The sequence below is a fragment of the Peromyscus eremicus genome, chromosome 6 (assembly GCF_949786415.1).
Source record: "Peromyscus eremicus chromosome 6, PerEre_H2_v1, whole genome shotgun sequence".
NCBI classification, from domain to species: Eukaryota; Metazoa; Chordata; class Mammalia; order Rodentia; family Cricetidae; genus Peromyscus; species Peromyscus eremicus.
This window is the reverse complement of record NC_081421.1, coordinates 100232183-100247851: the sequence shown is the minus strand read 5'-3', so window position 1 is coordinate 100247851 and position 15669 is coordinate 100232183. Positions and strand designations below refer to the sequence as shown.

Here is a 15669-nt window from a genome sequence, read left to right as displayed (position 1 = left end):
AATACTTTTTCTTCCACAGTATTTCTCACCTTGTCCAAAATACAGCTTTCAAGGTGTGTTCTACATGAAGCCGTTGGTGGGCACACTCCGCACCTAAAGACCTTATTTGCATCTCCTGCCTTGGTCAGTCAGTTTATACAGCGAGTGATCCTTGCCTTCCAGATCGGCTAGGCGTGCCATGGAAACATGGTTTGATTCCCCAAGTAGGAACTGATTTCCTTGCTTCTGTTCATTTCCTCTCATATCCAGCATGGTGCTGGGCTCCAAATACTTCCGGGATGAATCATGACATGCTGAAGCCTGCAAAAAGATAAAAAGAGAGTCATCCCCAAGCTACTCTGGCAGAAGGTCAGTTGAAATTTATGACAAATGTCAGTAGCTGAGGACAAGATATGGGTGTTGCTCTCAGATTTGAAAGGGGGATGACACCCACATAGAGAAATGTGGAGCAATCGTTCTGTATTCTTAACAGTCTGCATATAATCCTAAAAGATACACACGCTTGGCGCAGTGCGTGCAGTTTGATTCCAGGGATATCGCAGGCTTATTTAACAATGCTACCCTTAGAACAACGCTAGCATACTAATCTGTAACACTGGCTGAGAACACACATTCCTTGATATCTTTTAACTAGAAGGATTGAGACTATTGCCCCAGAAAACCAGGGTAATATTTAGCACAATGGCCTATAATTTTAAGAGGGCGGCAGTCTCAGGGGGACAAGTCATGTATTTAAATCACTCTTCCTTTTCCAGGGGTCTTCCCAACAACACATCCAGTGAAAAATCCCCTGCAATTTAAATCTTTCTTTTTCTTGCTTGCACTGTGCTGTGTTATCACCCCTGCACACTTCAGTGAGCTTGAAAATTGCAGAAGAAAGGCACCCCCCCCCCCAACCAACTCCTAAACCACTGTGTTTATAGTCAGTTTGCCTCCCTGGATCTTATGTTTTAACACATGCTGTAGTGTTCAGATTGCAAACACAGCGGAGGGATGTTTAAATCCTAAAAACAAACTGTTTTCATTGCAATGTGCAAAACAGCATTCCACGAAGACATTTCAATTAATATTAGCTGAGTGAGGGGAGTCCTCTCTCTGTGGCCTGTTCAGTGTTTGGCCTCTTGCTGCTGAGGCTGCCATCCAGGGTGCTGCCAATTAAATGCCAGCTGTGATCTATTGTTTGCTTCTGACACCTGGGAAGTCCCAGATCATCAGAATCCTGCAAACAGCAGCTGGCTTAGTGGAGGCTGCCTGACTTCAGGGATTCTGAGGTCTCTCAGTGAAGGTAGGGGGCCGTCTTGTTTTAGTTAAGGGAATAGTCCCGGAATAGCCAGCTTAAAACCCAAGAAGACTTACATTAAACAACCCCCAAATTTGGGGAGGATCAATCCAGGCCTATAAGCCACATAGCTTACCCTAGGTCCCCATAGGGCAGTGTTTTTAAAACATCAACAAATGTTGCTAATCCTTGCTTATGAGGTACCAACAAGTCCCTGTTGTGTGGTGCAGGACTCCATGCATCTCTAGGAGCTTCTCACTTTGGGAGTTTGTACTAGAATTTAATTTAATTCGTGTTATAAGACATGCCTGCTCTCTCTTTGCTTAAAACCTACTCTTTTTAAGACAACGCTCAATCTGACTTGTGCCCCTTCGATTTTAAAGGCCATTGTTGATAGAGTGTTTATTATGTGCTCTTTGCAAGTTTTGCCACTTTATTTCATTTATCTCTAACGATCAAGCTTCATTGTGCTATCCTAAGTGGAAGAAAAACTAGTAAGGAGCGAGAGCTTTCCTTTTCCACCTCTGCATACTGTTGTTCTTAAGTGGAAGTCCTATCTGATCATGGACTTGAGCTCACCTTGAGGAAGAGCCTGAGTAGGTGGTGTCCTTTGGCTGCTTTCACTGTGTTGGGGTGGCTGGGCAAGTTGCCTCCTTCCTTTTTCTTTGTCTAGTTTTTAGAGTTTTGCTGCTTCCTTCTAGACCTCTTGCATCATAAACACCAGAGGGACAGACACTGCTGCTGGTGTCTTTATTGTGTATTCAACTATTTGTAAGACCCGTGTGAACAGCCAGAAGTATCATAGACTATGTCTCCTGGGAAATACAAAGTCAAGAGGACTGGTACCTGGCCCAGGAAGTCTGGCCCCCAAATATCGCTAGGTATTCTCTCTCATGATGCTTCATCCATGTCCCAAATCCTTTTCATATGGATGCCTTTCATAGTAGCTCTTTCTTCTATCCTTTTTCCTATTTTGGACTTTCTTCTATCCTGGAGTATGTGGTGTCACCTGCGACTTTCTGGTGTTGCTAACTGAAGGAACCATTTGCACTTGATTTATCTAGACTACGATTCCATGTCTCAAGAAGTGAAATCTACTGAACTGAGCACCTCCTGCAGTTCTCATTAACAATGGGATCCAAATCCTCTTGAAATGTTCACTCTTGAAGTCATCAGAATGATGATGACATTGTTTGATGATATTGAGGTCTGTTGGTTCAACACACTCGGTTCCTTGCGAATCCTCCTAACATTTCCCCAGGAGTTGCAATTTACTTCACAACAGTGGAATATACAAATGATCAAGGATGACAGCCTTCCTCAGCTCATTATGCACATCTTCAGTCAGTGTACATGTTCTTCTGAAACAAGGCATGTAAAGGGAAGAGTGGACTTAGCAAGAAAAGACGTTTTAGCTGCTTTCTTCTGGAGACATCATAATCACTTCTTAACTTCTCTGAGATATGGGGTGCATTTCATCCCAACTGTTTTGCTCAGAAACCCGTTGAGCAAGCCTCTCTGGTCCTGGCTGGAGGGCTCCTCTGAGCGGAAGAATATGTGTCAGCCGAGTTGCTGGAGCAGTGTCACTCTGTACAGAGTTGGAGCCAGGGTGGAATTAAAACCATATTTTGCTCTTCCCCCCTCATCCAGTCACAGAGTGATGGAAGTTGTCTTTTATAAACAAAAAGCCATCATCACTTCTTTTCTTCCTCTTCAGATCTTAAAAAAAATCAAGTCAATACCCAGGGGCATGATAGATAATTTTCATAGCTAAATACCAAACCAATAGCATCTCCACCCCCTCCCCAATAGGTCTGGGAGAGGCCTCAGCATTATAAAACATCCGTACCAGAACACTTCACTTAACTTATATTAACTCTAATTATTCTGCGCCGTCTCTTTTCTTTGGCTGTGTTTTATTACATAAACAGGAGCACTATGCTTATAAGCTGAGCAAGTGGCCACTGTACACATAAGGTAGAGGTGACTGGGTGTATGTTATCCTGATGACAGGTCCCTGGGGGCTAGACTAATATTTTGGGGTGCTAGCCAACTCATTGAGACCTCTCAGGCCTTGACTACTACCACTGGAGGGGTTGCTGAGTCCTTGGGATAAAGCAAAGGTGTTTTATACCTGTGAGGAATTGTTGGGCATGTCAAATACAGTTTCAGAAGATAGTAAGGTTTTGCAGCTCACACAGGCTAATTTTAACTGAAAGTAGCCAGGCATTCCTTTTGAAGATGCTGATACAGCTTCTGACACCATTGGTGATGAGTGGTGTGGGACAGCCGCTTCAGGTCTGAGGCTATCAAATAGTGAAAGAGAATCCCCTGCATCCGAGTCCCAGGACACTGGAGTGGCTCATTACAGCCCACTCTTGCCTGAGTAAGTTGGTTACTTAAAAGGCCAGGGGAGAAATTGCTGCCTAAACAAGGAATAAAGGAGAAACTTCCCAAGAAGATAGTCTAAATATTACGTTGAAATTGATAAGATGTGTGGAATTCCTGTTTAACTCTAATTCATACTAATTTCTTCTAATTGCCTCTCTTTTACATTGGGATCAATTTGTACAAAAAGTGAGGAGACATGAGAATGTAGTTTTGTAGAGAATGCAAAGGACAAACTCTCTAATTTAAAAGGGGACCTGGCAGTGAGGCCTCATATATATACATATATATGCATATACATTATATATATATATATATATATATATATATATATATACTATATATAATATACTCATAGCTAAGCTTCCTCTTTCCTTTTCATTAGGCTTTCTTGATTGGTTATAAATGATAATATTCATTGAAGACCCCAGCTGTCAAAAAACTTCCAGGAACGCACCGGGAAGGAAAAAGGTCCAATAGGCAATAAACTTAGGAAGTATGCATGTATGTGTGTGTGCACATGTGTGGGAAGTAATGTGCCTCAGAAGTGGGAACTGCTTGTACACAAGGGAGACGCTTGTGAAAGACGGCACGACTCAGGTACTAGAGGCAAGCAGCAGCCACACCTGTGCGGTCATGTAGACATCTCGTACAAAGTAGGTGTGAGAACAGTCATCTCCGAATCTGTATTTGGACGTTGGTTCCATCCCTCAAAGAGAGTTATAAATTCTGTGAAGCTGGATTAATCTTATTTCATGTGTGGTTGTAAAGAGAAAGGCCATCCTTTGGTTTTCTTTAAGGAAAAGCAAGGGGTGTTTGCAAAATGGGAGTTGGGAAAGGATATTGAGGGAAATGTCACCACTGCTCCAACACACACACACACACACACACACACACACACACACACACACACACACACACCCTGCATTTGCTGTTGCTATCCAGGGTGCAGGCTGATGGTGTCTCAGCCAGGCAGGGAAATAAAAAGTACTTCTTTAGACTTTGAGGTCAGGTGATTCTTTCTGGATAGACTGTTGACTATCTCGGTGACATTGGACATATTATTTGATTTCTTTTACTCCAGGCTTCATTTGTGAAAATGGAGATAAAACCACACACTGTTGTAGGAATTAGGGGTAATTAGGTAAAGGATATAGCGTCTGGCATTTGATAATCGGCAGCTGTTGGCTGTTGATACAACTGATCACAAAACTGAGGTGTCAGGAACTACAATCAGGTGGCTCTGATTGATCTAGAGATGGGCTGCTGTTCCGCAAAGCCGTTACTACTTCCAGCCTGTGAGAGGAATGATGGATAAGGGGTCTTCTCCTTTTCTATTCATTAAAGTTATCGTACACAGTAATGGGCTTTGTTTTAGCATTTTTGTTCACACTTTGTTGTTATCTGTCTCCCTGACTCACTATTGCTGGCCCTGCTCTCTCAACCCATTGCTGCAAGGGGACATTTTTACTAGCATGTGGTCTACCTCACCAGTCACAGACTAAAATGCTCTGGGTGTATTTCACCCAGGGCATGTAGATGTCTATTGTTCCTTTTCACGCAGAAGATTCTCATCTCTGGAAGGAAATTTACCTGGCTTTATCAAAGTAACACGTGTTTCAAGTGTGATTTTTGCATGTGAGTGCTAGTAACCCTCAAATGTAGTTTTTCTTCTTGTTTGAGAAAATCTCCCTGGCTTAATGAAAGGGGCTCTCCCTGGAAGAGTCTCTCAGATCCTGAGGTAATCTGATAATTTACAAATCAGCTCATGTTGAAAGGCCCCAAAGTGAAGAGGCCCACCCTTGGCTATGAGACAGTGCCAGGCACAGTGCGTTGGTTGCTGTAGCATTTTCTGTTTTTTTTTCCCTCTTCCCCTACGAACCTCAAAAAGCATGTTAACAAGACTACAGCTATTAGCGTGCGTACAGATGGGCTCTGGTCCTGCCACCGGGCTGTCGCTGTCCGGGATTCCTAGAAGACAGCAGCCCGTTCCTAACCAGCTCCAGCCTTGGAGCAGAGGGCTTGGCCCCTCGCCAGCCCCACTTTTCTTGGACTCCTGACAGGACCTTGTTTTTATTTATTTTGTTTTTTATTAGTTCTTAGCACTCTCTCTCTCACTCGACCATTTTTTCATTGGTCGAAGCTCTCGGGAGCCTTCTGGCTTTCTCGTCAACGTAAGAACAAATAAATATTACCAAGTGAGAGTGGGGGTGACTCCTCCAACCCCCACCCCACCCCCCACCGCCACCGCCACCCGCACTAATTCTGTAAGCACCAGTTAAAAGCCCATCCAATTGGGGGCTCTGGAGCCCTTTGGTTTGGGAGCTTCTTTCAATTGGAAGGCAGTGGCTGTCTAGGAAAAGGCAAGGGGACCCCTATCTGGCCTGAACCTCCCACACTGTAGGCTGCTCACCGAGCCATTCACCCAAGCCTTGCTGGTGAAAAAGCCTGCTGTGAAAGTTAATGGTTATAAAAAGCACTCATTTACATCTGTTTCAGTGTAGCCATGAAGAGTGCAATTAATTAAGAAGTTTCTGGTGTGGTAAGGATAATCATACAGCAGGAATGCAAACACGTGATTTCCAAAGAGAATTTTATTCCATATGGAATTTTTCCCCTAACTAAGAATTAATTGCAACTTTAAAGAAGGTTTGATTGTGTCTATGAAAAACATTTTAACTACTGAGGAATTCTAAATGACTTCAATTTAAAATTTTCTTTCTTTACATTGTTAGAGTTAAGAGAGCAGGGCTTTGATCAAGCTCCGAGTTATAGAATTTATTAGAGTCAAGGGAAGGGGATAACCTTCAGATGTTTTCTGTGGTGAAATGTTGAAGTTAAAAATTTTAAATGTTTGCAGACTGAAGACATGCTGGGCCGTGAGGCCTGAAAGAATAAACAAAATGTGACATGTTTTATTTGGTTACTTAACCCTTGTTTAAAACAGCACAACAAAAATGTATATAAATCATATTTTTATGCCTTTCTGAAAACACGGGCATGGATGTTTGGTGATTACCCTCTATAGAGTGGCATAGGGCCATAGGGCATGTAGTGGGTAGTATGTATGCAAATAGCTTTAATTTTGGTATGGCAGCCTCCTTAAAGCTGAAAGCATTTAAACAGAGACAACATAGATTCAGAGGAGGGATAGCCTTCTTCTTCTGTTGCCATCTGCTGCACATTCCAATATTTAGCTGAAGCCCAGCCCCAGTGATGAATAATGCAAAAAGACGAGACAGAAGAACAGCAACGTGCAGCTGAAAGCAAGATTGGCGGAGAAATGAGGCTCAGGACTGCGGAGGCACAGAATGAGAATGTGACATTTGAGAGGAGGGACAGGGAGTGGGAACGACTTGTGTGCAGGCAGAGACCCTCTTTCTATCAAATGAGGTTACAACAGTTGCAGAGGAAAAAAAAATTTCAATCAATAAGGAAGAGCTCTTATCACATGCAACTTTAATTTGATTGGCACGGCATTTCCATTATATGCTAATGAATTACGGATGATGAGAATTGCTGTCTCCTTCTGAGTGCAATTGAACATTCATCAATCAGTTACTTAAATGCCAGACTGTCTGAAATATTAAAGGAAGTTGTTGCTATTTTGGAGATGAAAGTAAACAAACGCAAAATCTTGAATTAATTGAGAAAAGGATACACGTTGATAAGTAGGATTTGCCAAGTTATTACTTCTCTGAGTGGATGTCAGTGCAGGTAGCCCATTCTCTGTGGAATAAGCATGTCCCTGCAAAGCTAGAAGGAAAAACAAATTCTCTTAAGTGAATCCTGTTTTTCTGTTGACTAGCATTATACAATTATTGACTATTACTCTTGGGGACAAAAAAGGCTGATCCTAGAATGTAATAAGATCACTCTCAAGTATGCATCACTTTTGACAATGCATGTTTAAAGGAAAGTAACCATGTTCTAAAATATTAACAATAATCCTCAAAGTAGTAGCGACATTAAAATTGTCAAGTTGAGCGATAGTAGGCAAGTTGTTGCAACATAAAAATGCAGAAGAAACACAATACCCCCCCTCAAAACATGTGATATGAATTTAACAGTTTTCAGTCTTTTTCTCATCAAAAAGACAAAGCATTTGGAACTTTAGACTATTGGCTGTGCTTTTTGTCAGTGCACACCACCTAAAGATGTCTATATTAACTTTCTGTCATCCTTTCCACTTCTCTTTTGTTTGTTCTTAGCATTTTTAATATATATATTTCATACTAAGTAGTGGGTTACTGACAACCCACATGGACAGAAATGGGATATTAAGGTAGGTGCTAAAATAGTTCTTTATGCGACAGATTCTGTCCTGGTATCTGCTGAGATGTGGTCAGGTTGAGTATATAAGACATGGCAAAGAGTATCCATTTACAAACTTTTCTGGTATAAAAATTGATTTGTTACCAGTCTTCACATCTGTTAGGATGGTTACTATCAAGGAAAATAGAAAATAACAGGTGTTGGCAAGGATGTGGAGGAACTGGAACCCTGTGCTCTATGGGTTGGAATGTGACATGGTGCAGCTGCCGTGGAAAACATCACGGTGGTTCCTCAAAACAATGAAAACTAAATGATCATAACTGTGTGATCCAGCAAGTCCACCCCAGGCTGCTACCCCCAAAAGATTTGAAAACAGGGTCTTGAGAAAGTATTTGTTCTTGATGAATATCTTCAAAGTGGCATGTGTAAATCACAAAGAATGACTCAAGTGCCTATTGGAGGGTGCATGGATGGAGAATCAATGCAGAATAACTATTCAGCTTTAAAAAGAAGGATACTGTGATGCATGTCTCAGGGTTATGCTCAGCGGAAATAGATAGTCACAAGGCCAATGTGTTGGAGGCTGGCTGGAGGATGCAACAAAAGCTACTTATTACTTGATGGATACAAAGTTCTGATTTGGGAAGGGAAAAGGTGCTGGTGGGGTGAACAATAATATGTATGTTCTTAATGACACTGAGCTGAATATTACAACACAAGTGGACAGAATAAGGGTTTAAAAACTGAATTAATTATGGGCTGGAGAGATAGATGGCTTAGCTCAGCCATGAAGAGTATGTACTGCTCTTGCAGAGGACTTGGGTTGGGTTCCCATCACCCACCCCAGGCAGCTAACAATTGCCTGGTAACTCTAGCCCCAGAATACATTGCACATGTTTAGGCCTCTAAGAGCATGAACTCATGTGCACATAATTCATGTACAGACACATGTGTGGACACATAATTAGGAATAACTCTTAAGTCTAATTAATTAATTGAGATAGAGTACTAGTGCATAACCCAGTCCAAGATGCAACTCACTACATTGCTCAGGCTAGTCTTGAATGTGCAGTCCTTTTGCCTCAGCCTCCTAGAGAGTGGGATGACGGGCCTGTGGCATGACACTCAATGTGGTAACACTCTGTGTTATATAGTTCACTAGAATTAAAAACTAAATTTATAAAAAAGGTTTAAAAATGGGTGTGCTATGACTGAATGGATTTGTTTATTGGAGTAAGATCTGCTATGCTTTGTTAGGATGCTATTGCTGAACAGCACTTGGTAAGGATAATGAGGTTCTTCCACAACCAAATACAGTTGGCTTCTGCTGTTTGAACAGAAAATAACTCCTCTTAGAACACGTTCCTTTTATGTTGTAACTCGGTTGTTTGTTTTTTGTAACTTGTGGTAAATAGTGAAGAGTGGCTGAGTTTGAGTTTGAAGCCAAGGCCTACAGTGCTTGAGAAACAGCCAGGAGCCTGGGTGACTTGAGCAGCATTAATCCTGTAGGTCCAAGAGAGATGATTCCCTTTAAATGACACCAGGGAGTGAGCTTGGAACTGTGGCTTTTTCTTCATCTGGGGAATCACATGTTTTTGTTTTGTTTCTTGTGTATGTTTGTAGTTATGTGTGTATGCAAGTACTTACTTTGTGTGTGTGTGTGTGTGTGTGTGTGTGTGTGTGTGTGTGTGTGTGTGATTCAGAAGACAACCTAACCTTGGTTGTCATTCCGCAGGCTGCTTTTTACCTTATTTTTATGAGACAGAGTCTCTCATTAGACTCACCAAATAGGCTAGACTGGCTGACTAGTGAGTCCCAAAACTCTCTTTGCCTCTCCAGAATGGAGATTACAAATGTGCACTGCCATACTTGAACTGAAGTCTCTTTGTCAATTTAGATCCTGAGTATTCAAACTCAGGTCCTTGTTCATGTTTACAAGGCAAGCTTTCATTCTAGCCCCCCATCTCTCTCTTCCACTTTATCTTTCTTCCTCTCCAGCCCCCACCCCCATCTCTCTCTTCCTGGAGGATGGACATGAGATGCAAAATAGAAGAGGAGAATATGAGATTACTTTTAGCTGGAAGAATCCTGGAACAAAAGCACATGTAAGGGCAGGAGATGGCTTAGTGATGAAGAATGTAACCTGCACTTGCAGAGGACCAGAGTTCAATTTCTAGCAACTGTATCAGGTGGCTCATGACCGTCTGTAATTCCAGTTCTGTCTCCTCACCCCCTTAGACTCACGTGTGTGTGCGCGTGCACACACACATTTTAAAAAATACAAAAAAAAAAAAAGCCACATACCTTAATGCTACATGGAATCTGAATTAATTGGGTCTTGTCAAGGAAAAAAAGGACAATAGTTGATGTAGTTTGAAGGTCTAAAAATTAGCCAATAATATTCTATCAATGTTAATTTTCTGACTTTGTCACTGTTCTATGGATATATAAAATATTAACTTGAACATAAGCACAAAGTTGTTTTTAGTGAAAGGAATATTAACAAACACACATGGATATACACACACAGATACATATATACAGACACATAGCAATGCTCACAGTCACGCACACACATGCACACACACAGATATACACCCAAACACACACATGCACACAGATACATATGCACACACACCAAGACAACCCAAGCAAACCTAAGGCAGAAGAAAGTATTTCTTTTTACATTTTAGTATATTTGAGAAATATCTGAATAGCAATATAAAAATAAGATGTTTTCCATGGTCCAGTTAACTTGTTTGCTGATGTCAGCGATTCAGCCTTCAATTACAGAGTCCTGTGTGGGCCCAGGTTATTTTAGCATCTGGGTCTGTTGTTTCAACCCTAGAGGTGCTGCACATAATACATGGCAGTCCTTTGCACACAGTGTAATTTGTAAAGCACCTCCAACCTGATCTGAACAAGGATGCCTTAAAGACCTGGAGGTAACATGACTGGCCAGAATATTTTGTATTTCAACTTTTAATTGTTAGCATTATTAACTGAGCAACTGATTATAAAACACACCATCTTCCCTGCTTTATAGTTCAGGTTGTATTAGGAGACCATCAGATAATATGCCTTGTATCATTATACAGACATCCTGGCTCTACTTTTGAGTCTGGGAGCCTGTTTTAGTGACAGCTGGTAATGTAGTCAGTATCACCTATGATGCTTCAGTGTAACCTGTTAACAAATGATGTAGGCAGCTTGCCCTGAAGATTCTAGTGCTGTTGCAAGAACAGAATCAAGCTTGTCTACTATCCCCTTGAGAAAACTTTCTTCATTTAACAGTAACTCTTTTTTCTCAAATTCAGCCTGGCTGAGAAGTATGGTAAACCAGAAGAATATAGCCAATAAAATCAGGATCTACACATGTCCAGATGCACTCGGTGAGCATTATAAAACAGCATGGTTCTCAAGTACATTGAAACCATAATACGATAAAAGTCATCTGCCTTAGACTCTGATAAGTCCTGCCAAGGCTCTTTTCTATAGTTCACAATGCTCACTTAAGTGACATTTTAGCACAAAGCTAACCGGATACAGAGCTTATTGTAAGTTTCATGGCAGCATTCAAAGAACTTTCCTTGAAGCATATCACATAATTCTGCGGGTTGGTAACACAGCTGAAAATATGCTAGATCTGATGGATAATTTGAATGAAACTTTGTTAAATGTGTAGAAAATCTTGAAAAAAATTTTCCAAGTTATTAAAATTTCTCATTCTGGTGTCTTTATTTGGCACAAACCAGTGTTTAAATGTGTATGTTAACGTTTCATTCCAATGACAATGCTTTCTTGTAGAAAAATCACACTTATTTCATAATTGACTAAACATATATTTCCCAAGTTAAATATAATCAGACTTATAATACTCAAGGAAGATAGTCTTTTTTGTGACATTTTACCTGTGAACTGCTGGAATAATTTTGCTTTGCTTAAAGTTTTATTTAAAAAACAATAACAACAACAACAACAACAAATCCCCACAAAAAGCAAAAATTCCCCAGAATAAGAACTTGTGAATAAACATACCTTTGTAAGTGAGGGCTCCCAAGCTATGCCCCACTTTGCTGCAGAGGAACACAAGCATCTCAACCCTGCTCTTCTATATTTATAAGCAGTCTTATGTACCCGAACCTATTAGGCAGGTGACATTTCTTGGCACTGCAAATTTCTTTGGTCCCTTTAACTGCCTTTGTGGCAGTTCTTCTAGGTCAGTAGCTTCAGTAGCTTTAATTTTGTATGAGGTGTTGCAGTCTGGAGGCCTCCTGAAAAAAAAAATGTTCTGGCAGTGATTGAATTTGAATTCTATTTGGTGGCTGACTTCTTAGTTTCTTTTTTTTCTTGTTATTAAGAGATTTTCTATTCATTTTACATACCAACCACAGATTCCCTTCTCCTTCCTCCTCCCGCCCCTGCACCAGGCTCTGCTGACTCCCCATTGGAGAACTTGCCTTGGAGGAAGTAGGAATAGGGGGTGGGTCGGGGGGACTTCTTAGTTTCTATTGGTGTGGTGGACCCTCTTCATGTTTACAGCTGCTCAGTGGTCAGAAGCATTTACATTTGGGTCCACTGTCGTATGTATCTTTATTTATCTACAACTATATCCCACCATATTGTTGTATCTTCAGCTATTTAATATCTTCTCATACTGGAACTTGAGGTCACCCCTGCTCTCTAACTTCCTGTCCCCATCGAGAATGATACAGAACTGATCACATTCAAATCTCAGCTGTACGCTATTCCTTTAGTCTGTTTTTCAAAGTGAGATTGCAGAGGGGGAGATGGTACAGTGGGTGTGAGTCCTTGTTGGTAAGTATAAGGACTTGGGCTCAGATACTCAGCACCCAGGTAAAAAGCCTGATGTGGCCATGTAGCAGTGTTGTGGTGGAGACAGGGGGATTCCCAAAGCATGTCAGCAAACAGCCTCACTGAAAAGTGAGCACCTGGTAAGGTGAGAGATCTTAAAACAAGGCAGACAGAGATAAAGAAAGACAACCAATGTCCTCCATGCATGTATGCACCCACACATGCACAAATGTGTATACACCATGCATCTCTCTCTCTCTCTCACACACACACACACACACACACACACACACGCACAAATGTGTATACACCATGCATCTCTCTCTCTCTCTCTCTCTCTCTCTCTCTCTCTCTCTCTCTCTCTCTCTCTCTCTCTCACACACACACACACACACACACACACACGATGACATTGTTCAGTTGTGAAATATTATACATTTCAATCTTTCATAGATACTGCAGATTACTCCACAGTACAAATTTAGCAGCTTATACATTCAGAAATTTTATGGGTCACAGTTCCAATCTGTTTTTTTCCATTCTGAGTGATGAAAACATTGAAAACGTTATCATAGTTTTAACTAACTAGTGTCTAGGAAACATTTTCATATGTTTCATGTTTTCTTATGCATATATATATATATATAAATATAATTCTTAAAACAATGTAATCCTATTCTATGCCTGTTTTTCACTTGAATTGTCTGAAATGTAAAATATTAATTCCTTGTATTCAAGTTGCCCTTTCCAGTCCCTTGATTGTTTTTTAACTCTTTTCTGTAAACAGAGTTACAGGCATTTGCAGTTTTCATGTGAAGAAGTCCTCATCTGCTTGTCTTGGCTGGAGTGAAATCTATGCTGCCAAACCTTTTGGGTGTATGTAACAACACAAGAAGCAGTAGTGAAATTTGGTAAGTAAGTTGGATCAAGAACTACTTACTATAACTTAAGCAATTGCTAAATGCCACAAGATGCTAATTCATCACTGTTTAGCAAACGTGTCAAAGAATGTCTGTATGCAAAGCACATTTGTGCCTAATGTGCTTGAGGCCTGGCTTCTCTCCTTAACAACACACACAAAAAAGAAAAAAGATAAAAGAAAAGCTGTGTGTGTGTGTGTGTGTGTGTGTGTGTGTGTGTGTGTGTTAGGCAAGATCTCTACCATGAGCAAAAATCGCAATCCCACAATGTTGTTATAACGTTTCCAGCCACTTACCTAAATAAGGTGTCTTGTTCTTTTTTTTTTTTGTTTTTGTTTTTGTTTTTGTTTTTTTGTTTTTTTGTTTTTCGAGACAGGGTTTTTCTGTGTAGCTTTGCGCCTTTCCTGGAACTCACTTTGGAGACCAGGTTGGCCTCGAACTCACAGAGATCCGCCTGCCTCTGCCTCCCGAGTGCTGGGATTAAAGGTGTCTTGTTCTTAATTGAACTTACAGTCTAAGCCTGATGTGAACTTATTGTGAGGATAAGCCAATGGCCTAAATTAACTTGCAATGGTTTCCAGAAGTTTTTCTGAGTTTTAGCTCATAAAACTTCATACTTCTTCCTCTTTGATATCATGTACCCCCTAAGTACCATATTAATTATACAGATTAAGTCCTTGTTATAGGTTTGGTGTGGCACTCACTTGATTTCCGTAGGAGTCTACGCTTACATAGTCCACGTAACAAGTGCATCAGACATCAAATCAACTGCCATATACCTCAGTCCACAACTTTTATGGAGATGTTGGGTTTGGGTCTTCCAGTCATGACCCGGGACCCATCTACTCAGGTGTCCATGGATCTTTTGCAGCCTATCAGATGGACTGTATTCATCATGCAAGGAGCCTGGTGTTGGGAGAAGACCAGAGGCCGAAATCACTTTTGTCTCACTTGAATAGCTCTTCATGGACACACCTATGAAAGCAGGGCCCCTTACAGAACAGGTGAAAAACAAGACAAGATACACCCATGTCTTAACTGAGGAACCAAGAACAAGAAAGATCTGCTCTGTACTTCAGGACATCATTCTAGCTTTTGAGACACTGAACTCCCGGCCATTAGTAAAACAAACACCACGAGTAAGAGACTCTTGTTAGTTGACTTGTAAGGTATCTTTCTGGGTGTAGGAATGAATGAGAGTCAAGAGTGGGTAGACAGACCAGAAAGGATTTTTTCAATGATAATGCACATGGAAGAAAGGAAGAAGCTTTATTTCTGGGAACTGAAGCCGAAATGTACATAGAGACATTTATGTTAATGATCCCATCTGTAAGGCTCTCAAAGTCTTTGCATTCATGTTTTGCAATGTAAGTTGAGCTTTGTTGCAATTAGAGAATAAGATGTTAATTTACAAATATCTTGGGAATTTTGTGCTGAGGTTTGTTTTGCTTGCTGAAACTAAGTGTATTGTTTTGATTAAGCACTGGTCTCACACTTGTATGTATGGGTTACTTACTGCATACAGGTAACTTCATGCTAGATGTGCTGGGTTTTCATATTTTAAATACGAAAATGACTGGCTTTGTCTAACTAAGTTTATAGTATAATAAAATGGTTAAACATGAGGCCTTGGAATGATGCTGCTTGAGATTGGTGACTGGTTCCTCCACTCACCATCTCTAAGTTTTGGTTTCTTTTACTAGAAAAAGAGAATAATGAGGCCATATAAAAATAGATAGAAGAGTACATAGAAAGCATCTGGCATTGTGCCTAGGACTAGGTACGTGCTCAGTAAACATGACTGTCATCATTATGATAATGACTACTACATTACTCTCACTACTTCTGGGTAATATATGAGCTAAGTGACTGTCAACTTCCAGATCACCTCTCGGAGGAATGTAGTTGGACCTGTTATCTGCTGTCAAAGATGCCATGTGGCCCTGCTTTCCTGACTATAACTGATTGGGTTGGGAATTGGTACTCAAGCAT

General features: G+C 40.8%; 1 long non-coding RNA gene across 1 annotated transcript; it reads right to left on the bottom strand.

Moving 5' to 3' along the window:
• Positions 1-7109: 7109 nt before the first annotated feature.
• Positions 7110-14665, bottom strand: LOC131912704 (uncharacterized). Its single transcript, XR_009379690.1, has 3 exons — positions 14382-14665; positions 11981-12216; positions 7110-7423 (listed from the first exon to the last, which is right to left on the bottom strand). It is a non-coding gene; the product is annotated as an uncharacterized LOC131912704 (long non-coding RNA).
• Between the last annotated feature and the right edge of the window lie 1004 nt (positions 14666-15669).